The 17,897-nt window shown below is 47.4% G+C and overlaps 1 long non-coding RNA gene across 2 annotated transcripts; it reads right to left on the minus strand.

The window, feature by feature from the left end:
• Positions 1–840: 840 nt before the first annotated feature.
• On the minus strand, positions 841–9,929 carry LOC135965372 (uncharacterized). Of its 2 annotated transcripts, none has more exons than XR_010578247.1 (2): positions 9,689–9,929; positions 841–1,028 (listed from the first exon to the last, which is right to left on the minus strand). It is a non-coding gene; the product is annotated as an uncharacterized lncRNA (long non-coding RNA). The 2 variants fall into 2 exon arrangements; XR_010578246.1 differs by lacking the exon at positions 9,689–9,929 and adding an exon at positions 1,775–1,945.
• Between the last annotated feature and the right edge of the window lie 7,968 nt (positions 9,930–17,897).

The following is a 17,897-nucleotide window of genomic DNA, read 5'->3' on the forward strand; positions in this document are numbered from 1 at the left end:
CACAAGGGAGGGAAGGTATCCTGGAACCAATTTCCCGTGTATACTGAGGGACAACTGCATAATGAATATTGTCAGTAAGAGTTTTATAGCAAAGCCATAGGTCAACATTATACTCCCAGGATATAAGCGGTGCTGTGGGAAGCATGGAGTGGGGGAGATTGTCATGTTGATTATTTATCACTCCTTTGATACATGGAGTATTCCATCCAGTTTGAGACTGGGCTCTGCCTCCTGGAGAAGCGACAGCAGCCAGGTGCCACTCTCGTGGAGACCAAGAGTTAGTGGCCTATGTGGAGGGCCACAAGGCTGCCCTGTTACACAACTCCAGGCGACACATCTATGTCATGGTCTATGTGAAATGAGTTTCCTGGTGTTGTGCAGTGCACAAACTGTGCGGCTGTACGAAACAGGCCTGATGTGACAAGAGGCAGCTAAGGGTATCCCCAGAACTCCCAGAGGGATATTGGGACACTGTTGTCCGAAAAAGGGAAAGTAAGTGATGGAAGGCAAAACAAAAGATGCTCACATCCTAACGCGAAGGACAAATTCCAGATGGAAATAAGCTACACGCTGTCTTTATTCTTTAATCTCCCAAACTTCAAAAGAATTTTATTGTTTTCTTCCTGCCATCAAATCTGTGACTTGTCTTAGGGGAAGGGCAAGGTATGTGTGTGTGTGTGTGTTTGTGTTGGGGCACGGGGTTATATAGCCTCTACCCTTCTCTCTTCTTTCTCTCCAAAATTCCTAACTGGGAGGAATTTTCTAGTCGTTGGAGGAGAGGTGTTTGGGAATACATTAATTCGAGCAAGCCTAAGCTGCTGTAATAAAGAGGGCACAAAATACAGTGGCTTGAAGAAAATAGAAGTTTATCCACTCTCATGTAACAGCCTCAAGGTAAGTATTGCAGGGTGGGGAGATGGCTCTGTTCCATATGATCACTCAGGTATTAAAGATCCTTTCATCTTGTTTCTCTGTATCCTTCATGGTGTTATCTTCATCTCCATTGTCAGAACTTGGTCACAGCACATCTATGTTCAGGGAAGGAGAAAGAATGTTAGGAAAAAGGTGCCCCATCCCTTCTGTTCATATGCCCTTGGTGACAACTTAGCCATGTGGTCACATGGCCACAAAGAAGCCTGGGATGTGTTGTCACTAGCTGGAGAATCAGCATTTGTTCAGTTTAAATTCTATTACTATGGAGGAAATTCAGAATGGGTTAAAGTAAGTAACTGGCAAAAACTGGTTCTTTTTGCTTTCATCTCTTTTCTTTTTCTTTCTTTCTTTCTTTTTTTTTTTTTTTTGAGATGGAGTCTCACTCTGTTGCCCAGGCTGGAGTACAGTGGCGCGATCTCGGCTCACTGCAAGCTCTGCCTCCTGGGTTCACGCCATTCTCGTGCCTCAGCCTCCCGAGTAGCTGGGACTACAGGCGCCCGCCACCACGCCCAGCTAATATTTTTGTCTTTTTTAGTAGAGACGGGGTTTCACTGTGTTAGCCAGGATGGTCTCAATCTCCTGACCTCATAATCCGCCCGCCTTGGCCTCCCGACTGTGCCTGGACACTTTCATCTCTTTTCTAAGCATTTTTATCTCTCAAATTTAGAAATGGAAAATTTGGGCCGGGTGCAGTGATTCACGCCTGTAATCCCAGCACTTCAGAAGGCCGAGGCAGGAGGATTGCTTGAGGCCAGGAGTTTGAGATGAACCTGGGCAACAAAGTGAGAACCCATCTCTCCAAAATAACCTTAAAAAATTAGCCAGGCTTGGTGGCACATACCTGTGGTCCCAGCTACTCAGAAGGCTGAGGCGAGAGAATCACTTGAGCACAGGAGTTTGAGGTTGTAGTGGGCTGTGATTGCACCACTGTACTCCAGCCTGGATGACAGAGTGAGAACCTGTCTCTAACAAGAAAAGAAAGGAAAGAAAGAGTGAGAAAGCAAGGGAAGGAAGGAAGGAAGGAAAGAAGGAAGGGAAGGGAAGGAAAGGAAAAAGGAAAGAAAGAGGTTGAAAATTTGAAGATTCTTTCCGTGGGTCCCTTTCTGACCATGTGACCCCGGTACACGTGTCAGCCCTATGTATCCATTCCAGTCATAATGTGGAGGGTCCTGGGGTTAAAGGGTACGTGGAAAAAAGTCTATCAGTCAAGCTCACATGTCAACCCACAATAATGACCATAACAATGAATGACAACAATTGTAATTGTTAACATGTTTAGTTTACACATATATGTATCACTTATAACGCTCTGTAGTTTATTTTTAGTAATATATACATGACTTCTGCCATAAGTCAAAAGTCTTGAAGGACTGACTTTCTAGGAAGAAGAAGTGACTCACTTTGCCTGGAGAGCTGGGAAAGAGGAGCCACTGAGATGGGCTTTGAGAGGACGACTAGGAATCTCCAGAGAGAAAAAAGAGAGCAAATGGCATTTTACAAATGAGAAATATTAATAGCATGTACAAACTCTAGCATGTGCTTTCAGTAAAACAAAATTTTTCTTTTTTCTCTGTTTTTATGACTTTGTTTCTTTTCCTCTCTCTCTCTCTTACACCCATTAACAGACACACCATGTAACTGTTAGAATTCTTGTTTGCAAGTGACAGAAAACTCACCTCAAAAATATCTTAAATCAACAAAGGGAATTTATTGGCTCATGCAATTGCAAAGTTCAAGGGTAAATTTAAGATGTGGCTAAACTCAGGGGCCCAAACAATAGTACCATGACCTGATCTTTCTCCACCATCTGGCTTGGCCTTGCTGTGTGCTGGATGAGCGTTCACACTCCACATGGTGCCAGGATGGCTGCCGGCTATGCCAGGTCTAAGTCGTCTTCATCTCAATGGAAATGAATGGAGAGACTCTCTCTCCATTGTGTCCCATTGGCTCTGACTAGGTCAGGTGATCATCCTTGCGATGCTCTCACGGGTTACAGCTGAGATACGTGCCAACTCTTACCAGCAGGGGTAGAGTCAACTCTGTCTAAAGCTAGGGATTAAGAACTGGGAGAGAGTGATCTGCTGAAGGAAAAATTTGTTACTGAAGAAGGATGAGGCCAAGTGCATGGTTTATGCCTGTAATCTCGGCACTTTGGGAGGCTGAGCAGAAGGATCACTTGAGGCCAGGAGTTCAAGACCAGGCTGGGCAACAAAGGGAGACCCTGTTTCTACAAAAAAAAGTAAAAATTAGCCAGGCATAGTGGTGTGTGCCTGTAGTCCCAGCTACTAGGGAGGCTGAGGTGGGAGGATGGCTTGAGCCCAGGAGGTTGAGGCTGCAGCGAGCTGATTGTGCCACTACACTCCAGCCTGGCAACAGAGCAAGATCCTGTCTCAAAAAAAGTTAAAAAAAAAAAAAAAAAAAAAAAGGCCAGGTGCAGTGGCTCACACCTGTAATCCCAGCACTTTGGGAGGCCGAGGCGGATGGATCACCTGAGGTCAGGAGTTCAAGACCAGCCTGACCAACATGGTGAAACCCCATCTCTACTAAAAATACAAAAAATTAGCTGGGCATGGTGGCATGCGCCTGTAATCCCAGTTACTCGGGAGGCTGAGGCAGAAGAATCACTTGAACCTGGGAGGTGGAAGTTGCAGTAAGCTGAGATCGTGCCGCTGCACTCCAGCCTGGGCAACAAAGCGAGATTCCATCTCAAAAAAAAAAAAAAAAAAGGGTGAATGGTCCTTTGGCCACAAAAGCTGCTTACGTCCACTTTCATGGAGTGGGATGTTGAGGATCTCACTGAGATACTGGATTCCTACCTATTGTGGGGAAACGTCAGTCTTAATGATGGAATGGCCCTCCGAGCAGGAGAACCTGCAGGTGAATTGAGCTCTGAAGCTCAAGAAAGTGGAAGACTGGGAAATGCAGCTGGTCCAGGGCTCAGCAGTCATCCAGCCTTTCCACGGGACAGATGAGGAAACAGATCATAGAGGGTGAGGGACTTGCCTGAGCAAGTAGAGGCAGAGCTGGACCCAAACCCCAGTGATGTGAAAGCCAGAGCCAGGCTCTGTCTGTGAGTCTGGCAGCTGCCACATTCATTAGCTCCCTGATATCTCCTTGTTTCCTTGTATATTTTTACAAGGTTGTTAATTACCAGCCATAAAGCTCGGCAAACATTTTGATAGGCTTTAAAGGCTCATGAAAACAGCATTACATTTTAAGGCATGGCTTCCTTATTAATCTAATTAACTGTCAGCCTCACATCCTGCTGGTTTCCAGATGAAGCGAGCTGTGCCTTTCAGCTTCCGATTCAGCCCCAGTGGACAAGGCTTGGGGCTGTCATCGTCACAATCTCTGAGCCAGGAAAGCAGCTCACACAGGCCCAAGGTGTGGGTTGCTGAAGCGCTGTCTAGATGCTCAGTGTCGTGCCGATTTATATCCCAGGATGATCTATTTCTAGAACAAAGACACGATGGCTTGGAAATAGCCCAGATTACATGGATGCCTCAGCTCAGGACGCTCCCAGGCCACGGTGCAGACACTTTTGGGTGACCTTCCCCAGTGAGGCTCCCTTTCCAGAGCTCTGTCCTCATTTACAACCCTGTCCCTGGCACCCTGCTCTCCCACAGCAGCTGATTGGACTGAAATGGACACCTGACCCAAAGAAGACTCAGTCACCTCTGACCTGTAGCCTGGCTTGAAAGAGGGGCTGGGCCAACCGGAGGCAGGAGTGGAGATGGAGAACTCGAACTGGGAAAGAGTGTCTTCGTTTATGAGGGCTGCCATCACAACATACCACAGACCGGGTGGCTTAAACTATAGAAATGGATTTCTCGCAGTTCTGGACACTAGAAGTCTGAGATCACAGTGCCAGCAAGGTTGGCTTCTCTCTCCTTTTCTCTCTTTTTTTTTAGGTAGGGTCCTGCTCTGTCACCCCTCAACGTTGTCGGGCTCAAGTGATCCTCCCACTTCAGCTTCCTAAGCAGCTGGGGCTACAGGCATGTGCCACCATGCCCAGCTAATTTTTCTTTCTTTTTTTTTTTTGAGACTGAGTCTCGCTCTGTTGTCCAGGCTAGAGTGCAGTGGCATGATCTCGGCTCACTACAACCTCTACCTCCTGGGTTCAAGCAATTCTCCTGCCTCAGACTCCTGAGTAGCTGGGATTACAGGTGCCTGCCACCAGGCCTGGCTAATTTTTTTTTTTGTATTTTTAGTAGAGATGGGGGTTTCACCGTATTGACCAGGCTGATCTTGAACTCCTGAGCTCAAGTGATCCACCTGCCTCAGCCTCCCAAAGTGCTGGGACTACCGGCATGAGCCACTGCACCCAGCCCCAGCTAATTTTTTTAGTTTTGTAGAGACGGAGGTCTCCCTGTATTGCCTGGGCTTGTCTCAAACTCCTGGGCTCAAGCGATCCTCTCGCCTCGGCGTCCCAAAGTGGTGGGAAGACAGGCGTGAGCCACTGTGCCCAGGGATGGCCTATCTTGAGGCATCCCTCCTTGGCTTGCAAATGGCCACCTTCTCACTGCGTCCTCATGGGGTCTTTCCTCTGGGTGCACATCCCTGGTGTCTCTCGTGTGTCCAAATTTTCTCTTCTCACAAGGGGAGTAAGCTCTGATTATGGCTGACCCTAACGACCTCATTTTACTCAATCCCCCCGCCCCTTATTTTTTTTATTTTTATTTTTTTATTTGAGATGGAGTTTCATTCTTGTCGCCCAGGCTGGAGTGCAGTGGTGCGATCTCAGCTCACTGACTGCAACCTCCGCCTCCCAGGTTCAAGCGATTCTCCTGCCTCAGCTTCCTGAGTGGCTGGGATTACAGGTGGGTGCCACCATGCCTGGCTAATACAATCCCCTCTTTAAAGGCTCTATCTCCAAATATTGTCTTTGGATATGGAGGTACTGGGGATTAAGGCTTCAATATATGAATTTTAGGGGACACGATTCAGCCCATAACAAAGGGTTTGAGATGAAAATTCACATGGCATCTGAGCTGGGGCAAGGGAGCCACCATGGCTGCTGCCCTGCTTATGTCTGCAAGACCCTCAGCCCTACCCCCTGAAGGTATAATCACAAACACCTGCCACCTCCCACCTGCGGGCTTTTATCTGGCTGCTTTCTGCTGAGGGCATGTCCACCTGCGTGCAGGGAAAGCCAATCTGCTAGAGGGTTAATGGCCAGGAGCCCTCCACCAATGACTGATGGGATACAGACACAGCTCCCTTGCCTGTTGTGGGGCAACTCTGCCTCCATGATCTACACTGTCTCCAGCATCCCCTGGCGGGATTGAGCTCCCACTGCCCACGGGGTAACTGGCTTGATCATGTACCTTTCTTTTCTGTCTCACTTTGCCCCTCCCCTACTGGTACTTCCTGGGATCACCTCCCAAGTAAATAACTTGCCCTTGAACCTCTGTCTCAAGGTCGGCTTCTGGGGGAACCCAAACAGTTAGGTGGCATGTGGACATGATGTGGGGGCACGGGCAGAGGACGCTGGCGGGGGAGGGGAGAGAGGGAAACGTGGACTCCAAGAGAGTGAAAGGGTTTCTGGGTTCCTGGTCCCTGTGAGCACTGCCCTGTGCCTCTCCCTCGTGGCTCTCCAAGTAGTTACATAAGTGGGATGTTACGTGTTCTGGAACCTAAGATAGTTTAACCTCTTCCCTATCTAGATGCAGCAAATTCTCTTGGACTCTTCCAGATTCTTCCCTCAAATATGGAATTATCAGGCAAGTTGGTGCCTCTTGCTCTGGGGGAAAGGTACCCCCAAAGACATTCTGTGGCTATGTAAATACGCCCCCCAAAATAAATCCACGGTTTGTAGCGCGAAAATTGGCAAATTTGCATACAGGCCAGGAGCTACCTGGAAGGTTAGGAATCGAGGCCACATGCCCTTTTCTTTTGAGGTAAAACATGATCACAACCTTTCTGGTTAATTGTGATGAGCCCGACCGAGGCCCCTGGAGGGAAAAATGACGTAAAGACCCACAGGGAAAAGAACCATGCCTGTGGGAGTCTGCACTAATGACCAGGGTTAAATACGAACCTCTTCCAGAGCTGCTTCTGGTAGTGACTTCAAGTATGTTTCTCATTCCCAGCATAATTGAAAGTCGTCAAATGATTAACACCAGAGGTTAATATCTAGAACAATTTTGTGCAACCTGTGGGCTGCAGGCACCCCAGGACAGCTTTGAATGTGGTCCAACTTTCTTAAGATGTTATGAGACTTTTTTTTGTGATATATATAAATATATAAATAAATATATAAATATATATATATTATATAAGCTCTTCAGCTACCATTAGTGTATTTTACGTGTGGCCCAAGACAATTCTTCTTCTTCCAATGTGACCCAGGGAAGCCAAAAGATTGGACACCCCGATCTAGAAGTTAAGAGCCTTTCAGGAAGCTGAGAACAACTTATAGACACCTGATTCTATAACTCTATGAAACTTCTTAGATTTTTTGGTCTTAAAATAGATTGGCCCAGGCGCAGTGGCTCACGCCTGTAATTCCAGCATTTTGGGAGGGTGAGGCGGGTGGATTACCTGAGGTCAGGAGTTTGAGAGCAGCCTGGCCAACATGGCGAAACCCCATCTCTAGTAAAAATACAAAAATTAGCCAGGCGTGGTGGCAGGTGCCTGTAATCCCAGTTACTCAGGAGGCTGAGGCATGAGAATCACTTGAACCCGGGAGGCGGAGGTTACAATGAGTTGAGATCATGCCACTGCACTGCAGCCTGGGTGACAGAACAAGACTCTGCCTCAAAAAAAAAAAAAAAAAAAAAAGTATTGCAGTACGCTCATAATCCCTGTAGGCAATGGAGCCAGCCGAGTCTGGAGTCAGAGAGGAGTGGTTGGGTTTGCTGGCTTCAAGACTAGAGGGGTTCTTAATAATATAGGGTGCTATAGGCAAAAGTGGGGGTGTACCCCAGGTATTAGCAGGGTCCAACCCTTGGGTCTAGGGGTAGCATGATATTTATGACAATAATGATGGTGAACATGATAATGGGCATGACCACTCCTGTTTACAGGTGAGAAAACTTTACTCCTCTCAGCAGGACTGTCAGGTCCAAGGAGTAAAATTGGACCCTAAAAAATAGGATTCAACAGTCCTATTTGGGTCAGGGTGAACTCTTTGGCCACAAGGCTGTGGACACCTTGAGGGTGAAGCCAGGTAGGGTGGGGCTGGCTCTGGGGAAGGGCTGGTTCTGGTGGCCTGAGGCGCAGCAGGACTAAACAGGACTGTCCTTCCAGTAACCTCCATCCTTCCTCACCGAGCATGTCCCAACTCCAAACCTGTTTGACACTTGCCTGATAGATTTAAATTGATGCCCTCAAAACTGCAAAACTAGGGCCAGTTCTCCCCCGTTTCTGTCCATTCACCTTCAAGAATTTAATGAGCTTGTCTAGGTTAAAATGTTTTATTCAAGCCCAATGCTTATGGTATCACTGAGGAAGTAAATCCCAAACTAATAGAAGTTGAGTGTAATGTAAAATAGCAATTAATCTCCATCTTGAAGGGTAAGAAAAATTAACAAACCGCTATTCAAATATTTATTAGCAGGAGAGACTGGACAGATATTCTTAGTCTATTACTGGGGCAATTGAAATACAAGGAAACTGGGCTGGGCGCGGTGGCTCACGCCTGTAGTCCCAGCACTTTGGGAGGCCAAGGCAGGTGGATCACCTGAGGTCGGGAGTTCAAGACCAGCCTGACCAACATGGAGAAACCCCGTCTCTACAAAAATGCAAAATTAGCTGGGTGTGGTGGTACACGCCTGTAATCCCAGCTACTTCAGGAGGCTGAGGCAGGAGAATAGCTTGAACCCAGGAGGCAGAGGTTGTGGTGAGCCGAGATCCTACCATTGCACTCCAGTCTGGGTAACAAGAGTGAAACTCCGTTTCAAAAATAATAATAATAATAAAAAAAGAAGAAATACAAGGAAACTGTCGGGTCCTTAACTGGGCGTGGAGATGGGGTGGGCTTAGGAATGATTCCAGTGGGTAAGGGGTTCAGTGCCAGCCCAGGTGGGTGGGGAGGGGTAAGACCTGTGGTCTCTGACATATTAGAGAGGTGGGCAACATCTGGATGATGGTTCTCCCCTCTTCTTGATGAAATCAGATTACGGTTGTTCAGCCTGACATGATGGTCATCGACACCGGCAGGAGAATTCTGGCCCCTGCCCCAGCCAGAGGCTTAGCCCTGAACCCCAGCCTTGACCCCTCCTACCATTGTCCTGCCTCTATGTTCCCTTCATCTACCTCCTCTTTTGATGGCCTTGGTAATTCTTTTTTTTTTTTTTTTTTTTTTTTTTGAGATTGGAGTCTTATTCTGTAGTCCAGGCTGGAGTGCAGTGGTGCAACCTGGGCTCACTGCAACCTCCACCTCCCGGGTTCAAGTGATTCTCCTGCATCAGCTAGAGAATCGAGTAGCTGGGATTACAGGCGCCCACCACCACGCCCAGCTAATTTTTTTTTTTTTTTTTTTTTTTTTTTGGTATTTTTAGTAGAGATGGGATTTCACCATGTTGGCCAGGCTTGTCTCAAACTCCTGACCTGAAGTGATCCGCCCACCTCGGCCTCCCAAAGTGTTGGGATTACAGGTGTGAGCCACCGCAATTGGCCTAGGCAATTCTTAACCATTCTGGATTTTTCCCTAAAAATGCTGGGCCACTCCCACAGGATTAACAACCACCTGTCCTCCTCCTACCAGTACCCCACCTAAGACTTAAATAAAGGTGATGATAAAGGCCGGCACCTGGAAAACAAGTGTTCAGGCTTCCTTTCCCAGCTGAGGGAGATGCCTCCAAAGATGGCCACCAACAATGCCGGGTGTAGTGGTGCATGCCTGTAATCCCAGCTACTTCAAAGGCTGAGGCAAGAGAATCGCTTGAACCCGGGAGGCAGAGGTTGCCGTGAGCCGAGATCCTGCCATTGCACTCCAGCCTGGATAACAAGAGCGAAACTCCATCTTGTTGAGCGAAATGCCTCCTGTCCCTGGACACGCAGGCTCCCGTCAAGAGGTGGCACTATTTCTCCTCCCTAGAATCTGGGCTGGCCTTGTGACCTGCTTTCACTTGTGTTGGTTCCATGCCTGGCTTGTAAGAGGCCTAGCAGCTTCCGTTCTCTTGAAGCCCTGAGCCACTGAGAAGGAAATCCAACTAACCTTCTGGAGAGAGGCCCAGCCAGGGCCCAGCCGGTCCAACCACCCCTTGACAACCAAGGCTGCCACGAAGACAGGGTAGAGGAAGGAACACAGAGACAGGACAATGGGAAGAGCCGTTTAAGGCTGAGGTTCAGGGATGAGCCCCTGGATAGGGAAGGGGCCAGAACCTTTCTATGTGTATCTTGAGTGTTCCAGCCCCAGCTGAATGTGGGAGTGATCCCCAAAAATATCTTGTGGAGCAGAACTTTCCATCTGTGTCTGGACTTCCCTTAGAACCATAAAAAATAACTCTAACGGAGGCTGGGCATGGTGGCTCATGCCTGTAATCCCAGCACTTTGGGAGGCCAAGGCAGGTGGATCACCTGAGGTTGAGATGTTGAGACCAGCCTGACCAACACGGAGAAACCCAGTCTCTATTAAAAATACAAAATTAGCTGGATATGGTGGCTCATGCTTCCCGGCTACTCAGGAGCCTGAGGCGGGAGAATCGCTTGAACCTGGGAGGCGGAGGTTGCTGTGAGCCGAGGTCACGCCATTGCCCTACAGCCTGGGCAAAAAAAAAGAAGAAAGGAAGGAAGGAAGGAAGTGCAGTGGTTAATAGTGAGAGTCAACTCGGTTGGATTGAAGGATACAAAGTATTTATCCTGAGTGTACCTGTGAGGGTGTTGCCAAAGGAGATTAACATTTGAGTCAGTGGGCTGGGAAAGGCAGACCCACCCTCAATCTGGGTGAATAACATCTAATCAGCTGCCAGCTTGGCTAGAATATAAAGCAGGCAGAAAAATGCGAAAAAGTGAGATGGGCCTAGCCTCCTAGCCTACACCTTTCTCCTCTGCTGGATGCTTCCTGCCCTTGAGCATCCAAATTCTTCAGTTTTGGGACTCGGACTGGCTCTCCTTGCTCCCCAGCTTACAGACGGCCTATTGTGGGACCTTGTGATCATGTGAGTTAATACTTAATAAACTCTCCTTTATATATATATATATATCCCATTTATTCCGACCCTCTAGAGAACCCTAATACAATAACACATCATCATTTTAAGCCACTGAGGTCTGCAGTGGAGTAGCATATTAAATAGCAATAAGTAACTGAGACTCCAGCCCTGCTAGGACTAGAGTCTGGCTCCCCCCTGCCATTTTGCATGCTGCAAACTATACTTGGCCAACTTCAGGATCCCCAATTGACAGTCACGTGGGGTCTCCTGCTGCTGACCACCTGTCAGGGCTGCTCTGCCCACCAAGCTTCAAGCGGAAGCTCATGCCATTGTTCAACAAACATGGAGTTGCACCTGCTAGTTAAGCCAAGCCCTGTATTGGCCGCTGAGGATTCAGAGACACTCCTGGCCTCTGAGGAGGTCACAGGCCCGAGGGGAGTCAGGCAGGAAGATAACATGCTAAAAGTCAGCGTGCAGAGCGTGAAATAGTAGCAGGACACAGTCCCAGGCGAGTTCAGGAGGTGGGAGTGGCAGCTATGCCCCAGTAGGCTTCATGGGGTGGGTTATTTGAGTGATCAGCAGGGAGTTCTCCAGGCAGGCTGATTTTGTGCTGTCCCCTGTGGCCCTTCTCAATGCCGTTGCCTGCCCTCTGACCCCCTGCTCCCCAGCCCTGGGCCTCTGTGCTTTACCCAGGCAGGTTTTGCCCTCGCTGGAGCCAAGCTCTGCAGCCAATGGAGGATTTTAAGCAGAATGACATGGTGGTTGATGTTAGGTGAGGATTGGGAGGAACCAGAGACTTGGCCAGAGATGGGGAGCTCGGTGACAAGGCAGGTGCAGTGGTTAAGGTAAGAGAATCATGGTGGAAAAGGGGCAAAGATCTGTGCTGAGAATGGAGAGCCTAGGATTCAGAGGAGCCTGGCAACCAGGTCAAAGTGGGTGGACTCCCAATCCAGTGCTCATTCCACTGTCGAGCGAATAAAGAGTAATTTTAAAGGTTAAAAATACAGATGAGTATGTAGCGGTGAATACAAGGATGTCCTCGGGAGCTGTGATTGTGATGTTAAGAAGTTGGAAAGAATCTATCGAGAGGAAAATAATTACATAAATTATGGTAATTCTTACAATAGAACATTATCAAGGAGCTAAAAGGAATGAACTCAGGTGTATGTAACCACATGGGTAAGTCTTGCAAATACACTGTTGCGTAAAGAAAAGCTGCATAATGATATATATGGTAAAAAAAATCCACTTATTTACTAAAATATACGAAACAATATTATATTTTTTCTATGGGTTCCTATAAAATGCGTGAATATATTTTTGAAAGATCTGGAAGGCACTTGCCAAGTTCAATATTTGGAAAGGGCCGTGGACCAGGATTGCAGGAGGTGGGCAAAGAAGACTTGTGCTCCATTTATAACGTTTTTTAAAGAATGGTTCCATTTTACTGACGTAATTAAATATTAATTAAAAATAGAAAACAATGAATTAAGGTTTGACTCATAGGTAGGTACTGTTAATCCCCCAAAATAATCAGCTCAGACCTTCACCCTCTGATTCCTTGCGGAAGCTGAGGTCCTACTACCAGGCACTCATTCTGTGCCAGTGTCTGGGTGGCGGGAGTGTCACTGAGGAAAGGAAGGGACGAGAGTGTACTGAACCCCTGTTGTTTGGCATGTTGTTTGTGGGCCCATGACAAATCTTGTGTCACTGAATTGTCACAGCTACCCTAAGGCGGGGGGGTATGACGATTCTTATTGTACAGATGAGCTGCATACATTTCAGAAATTCAGTCAAATAAATAGTTCAAGATCACCCAGCATGCAAGTGGAAAGATTTGAACCCAGGTCTGTATTGTCCCAAAAGCCATGCCCTTTCCCCTGTACCAAGGAGGAACAAGAGGACAGACAGGCATGGAATCACCTGGGAGCTTTCAAAGCACACAGGTGCCAGATCCTGCCCTCAGAGATGCTGATATGATTGACCTGGGGTGGGGCCTGGGCTTTTTTTTTTTTCTTTTTTTAAAGTGGTGCCCTGCCAGGCTTGAGGACAACTGCCTTAACTGGAGTCCAACTCATTCCTCTCAGATCAACCACCACGGGGTGACTCTTTCAACCATGCCTCCCATTACTGAAGGGCTGTCCTTTTGGACAATGACTTTGTGAGAAGTAAGTGTTTATTACACTTGGGTGCATTTTTAAAAGGTGGCTCACAAACCCTGTCTCAGATTTGAGTTCCCATTTTCTCAGTGCTTTTTTATTAGAGAATGCGAGATGGGTTCTTCAAAAAAAAAAAAAATTACCCTAAGAAATAAATAAACACCGGCCGGGCGCGGTGGCTCAAGCCTGTAATCCCAGCACTTTGGGAGGCCGAGACGGGTGGATCACGAGGTCAGGAGATCCAGACCATCCTGGCTAACACGGTGAAACCCCGTCTCTATTAAGAAATACAAAAAACTAGGCCGGGCGCGGTGGCTCACGCCTGTAATCCCAGCACTTTGGGAGGCCGAGGCGGGCGGATCACAAGGTCAGGAGATCGAGACCACGGTGAAACCCCGTCTCTACTAAAAATACAAAAACTTAGCCGGGCGCGGTGGCGGGCGCCTGTAGTCCCAGCTACTCGGGAGGCTGAGGCCGGAGAATGGCGTGAACCCGGGAGGTGGAGCTTGCAGTGAGCTGAGATCCGGCCACTGCACTCCAGCCTGGGTGACAGCACGAGACTCCGTCTCAAAAAAAAAAAAAAAAAAAAAGAAATAAATAAACACCTTAGAGAAGGAGCAGGATCATGAATTTTTAAAAAAGAAATTAATAAATAACCAGTAATAATTTTATGTATTTTATTTTATTTATTTATTTGAGAGTTAGTCTTGCTCTGTTGACCAAGATGGAGTGCAGTGGACTACAACCCCCGCTGTAGATCTCGGCTCACTGCAACCTCTGCCTCCCGGGTTCAATCAATTCTCCTGCCTCAGCCTCCCAACTAGCTGGGATTACAGATGCACACCACCATGCCTGGCTAATTTTCATATTTTAGTAGAGACGGGGTTTCACCATGTTGGTCAGGCTGGTCTTGAACTCCTGACCTCAAGTGATCTGCCTGCCTCAGCATCCCAAAGTGCTGGGATTACAGGTGTGAGCCACCACGCCCAGCCTAATTTTATTTATTTTAAAGTCAGCGTTTCCTAGACCTCAGGCATTTGGGAGACACCTTCACATTTGCCATGTTTGTATCACCACTGTTCATTTACTTAGTATTTCACTCCAAATCAACATATATTTCATAAACTTAAAAATCTTTATTTTAAAAGATAACTGTGTATCATTGCTAAAAATGAAAAACAAAAATACTTGTAATAAACACATAACCATAAAAACAAAACATGGTTACTTGGTGTCCTACCTAAAATGAGCTCATATACCACCACTGATGTATGTCCTGTATTTTGGGAAATAGTTCTAAATACTAAATTGAAAAGACTGAAACTTTTAGATAAAATCTTAATGACTCCTAGGGCATCTCTCACCTGGATTATTGCCAGATCCTCCTAACTGACCTTCCTGTTTCTAAGCTCACCACCCAGATTCCCCACCTATTTTTCTCCCAGCCAATGGTATCCCTTTTTTTTTTTTTTTTTCTTTTTGAGACGGAGTTTTGCTCTTGTTGCCCAGGCTGGAGTGCAATGGCGCAATCTTGGCTCATTGCAACCTCCCCACCTCCTGGGTTCAAGCAATTCTCCCACCTCAACCTCCCAAGTCACTGGGATCACAGGCATGCGCCACCACACCTGGCTAATTTTTTGTATTTAGTAGAGATGGGGTTTCACCATGTTAGTCAGGCTGGTCTTGAACTCCTGACCTCAGGTGATCCACCCACCTCAGCCTCCCAAAGTGCTGGGATTACAGACGTGTGCCACCACGTCAGGCCTGGTATCCTTTAAAAATGTACATCAGATCATGTAATTTCTCCATCCAAACCCTCCATTGGCTCTCATCTCATTCAGGGTAAAAGCCATAGAACCTACTATAGCTGATACGTTTTCTACTCAAAGTGCGGTCCATTGGCCAGCAGTATCAATATCATCTGAGACCTGGTTAGGAATGCAGTATCCGGGCATGGTGGCATGCACCTGTAGTCCCAGCTACTTGGGAGGCTAAGGCAGGAGGATTGCCTGAGCCCAGGAGTTCAAGGCTTCAGTGAGCTATGATTGCACCACTGCACCCCAGCCCGGGTGACAGGGTGAGATGCATCTCTTAAAAAAAAAAAAAAAAAAAAAAAAGCAGAATCTCAGATCCCACCCCAGACCTGAATCACAGCCTGCATTTTAACAAGATCCCCGGGTGATTCATAATACACATTAAAGTTTCAGAGGCACCTTAGTGGTCCCCTCACCTACCACAGTCCTTCTCTCTCTGCCTCAGCCACCTTGCTGTTCCTCTACCACACCGATCTTGCTCCTACCTCAGGGCTTTTGCACTTCCTGTTTCCCTGCCTAGAACACTTGCCAGAGCCTGGGTTCCCCAGAAAGCAGAGCCAGAAGAAAGCTCAAGGTTTGTTTCTTCTTTTTTCTTTTTTTCTGAGATGGCGCCTCACTGTGTTGCCCAGGCTGGAGTGCAGTGGTGTGATCTTGGCTCACTGCAACCTCTGCCTCCTGGGTGGGTTCAAGCAATTCTCCTGCCTCAGCCTCCTGAGTAGCTGGGATTATAGGCGCATGCCACCATGCCTGGGTACTTTCTGTATTTTTAGTAGAGACAAGGTTTCTCCATGTTGGCCAGGCTGATCTCGAACTCCTGACGTCAAGTGATCCACCTGCCTCAGCCTCCTGAAGTGCCGGGATTACAGGCATGAACCACTGCGCTGGGACGGCTTATGTTTATTATGTCTGTGTTTACTCGGAGTGCAATCCCAAGGAAGGAGGAAGAGCCAATACAAGGGTGCACCACCAACCAGGTCACCACTTGGTATCAAGCATGACTGATTGCTCGATCTTCTGGAAATGTCTTCCGTGAGACCACATGAATAAAGCCAGCTCAGGACAATCCACCCAAGGGAACAAAGGGAAAGGAATTCATCCACCTGCTTCTGTTCCCACTAGGTAAAGGTTCACTAGCATTGATAATGGCTTGGATTTGTGTCCCCACCCAAACCTCATGTTGAATTGGAGGAGGGACCTGGTGGGAGGTGATTGGATTGTGGGGGCAGATTTCTCCCTTGCTGTTCTCATCATGGTTATGATGAGAGTGAGTTATTGTGAGATTTGATGATTTAAGTGTGTGACGCTGTGAGATCTGATGGTTTAAAAATGTGTGACGCTTCCCCCTTCACTGTCTGTCTCCTGCCACCATGTGAGGAAGGTCCTTGCTTCTCCTTCGCCCTTCCACCATGATTGTAAGTTTCCTGAGGCCTTCCAGTCATGCTTTCTGTTAAGCCTGTGGAATTGTGAGTCAATTAAACCTCTTTTCTTAGTGAATTACGAAGAAATTCTTAGGTAGTTCTTTATAGCAGTGTGAAAACAGACTAACACTGGTATTAACCCCCTCACTTTCCCAGTAGCTCAGGCACAGGCTCCCAGCAGGTCCCATGTCATCTCCAACCTCAGCGTCAATAGGGAATCTCCAGAGCAGGAGGCGAGGGCAGGTGGCCCAGGCATGAGATCAGTGAGAGCTCGCACAGAGCTGGCCACAGAGTAGCGGCAACTAAGCTGGAACCAGTGGCCAAATCTGTGGAGCCAGGGGAGGCCGGGAGGATCCGGAGTGCCCATGAGCAGTACTTGCTACAAAGCTCCTCCCTGAGATGGCTCTTGGCTCGATCCTCGCTTTCCTTGTGAGCTCTCAAACGCCGCCCTCACAGAACCCTTCCCTGATCATTTTTTAATTTTCTTGTCTAATTAAATTTGTTTGTTTTCAGTTGGGGTCTTGCTCTAGCATCCAGGCTGGAGTGCAGTGGTATAATCACAGATCACTGCAGTCTCCATCTCAAACCATCCTCCCATCTCAAACCTCTCAGGTAGCTGGGACTACAGGCATGTAGCACCATGCCAAACTAAATTTTTGATTTTTAGTAGAAAGGAGGTCTTGCTATGTTTTCCAGGCTGGTCTCAAGCTCGTGAGCTCAAGCGATCCTCCCACCTTGGCCTCCCGAAGTGCTGGGATTACAGGTGTGAGCCACCGCGCCTGGACCCCTGATCACCCTTTTAAACATTGCAGCTCCCCTGTCTCTTTGAGTCTTCTCCAGACCACTCATCACCTTCTGATGAATGTGCAATTTACTTTAAAAGGAATGTGGTCTCATTGGGGGAAGAGATTTTTTTGGCCTGTTTGTTCACTGATGGGTCCTCAGTGCCTTGAACAGTACATGGCCCCTAGCAGGTGCTTGGTAAATATTTACTGAATACCTTGAACAAAGGGCAGAACTAGATGGAGCTCTTGGAAGTCATTGAGTTTGCCAGTCTTTAGGTGTATTTCCAATGAAATCTGACGTGGAAGCCCCATGTTGAAACAGATAAAAGAGAGCAACAGCTGAGGCCTCTCTGCAGGTGTCCTGGATATACCCTCTCCTATGCTGGTGACAGAAAAACTGCCCAGAGAGGGGATGTCCCTTTCCCACATAACTCTACGCTCAAAAATCACAGATATAAATAGGCGAGAGTTGCTTTTTCTGCTTGAAAGTCTTACTTGAAGGCCTAAAAAGAAAACAAGAATGAGCACAGCCTAAATGAATGTTCCCTGGGCTGAGAATTCTCCCAGTATCTGCAAAATCCTTTCCTGAACAGGAAAGCCCAAGTTCTCTACACTGAACTAGATTCATAGGAAACCAGAGGGATCAGTTTACTGATGCTAGGAGAAAACTTGTTATTTTATTTTAATT

The sequence above is a fragment of the Macaca fascicularis genome, chromosome 10 (genome assembly GCF_037993035.2).
Source record: "Macaca fascicularis isolate 582-1 chromosome 10, T2T-MFA8v1.1".
Taxonomy (NCBI): domain Eukaryota; kingdom Metazoa; phylum Chordata; class Mammalia; order Primates; family Cercopithecidae; genus Macaca; species Macaca fascicularis.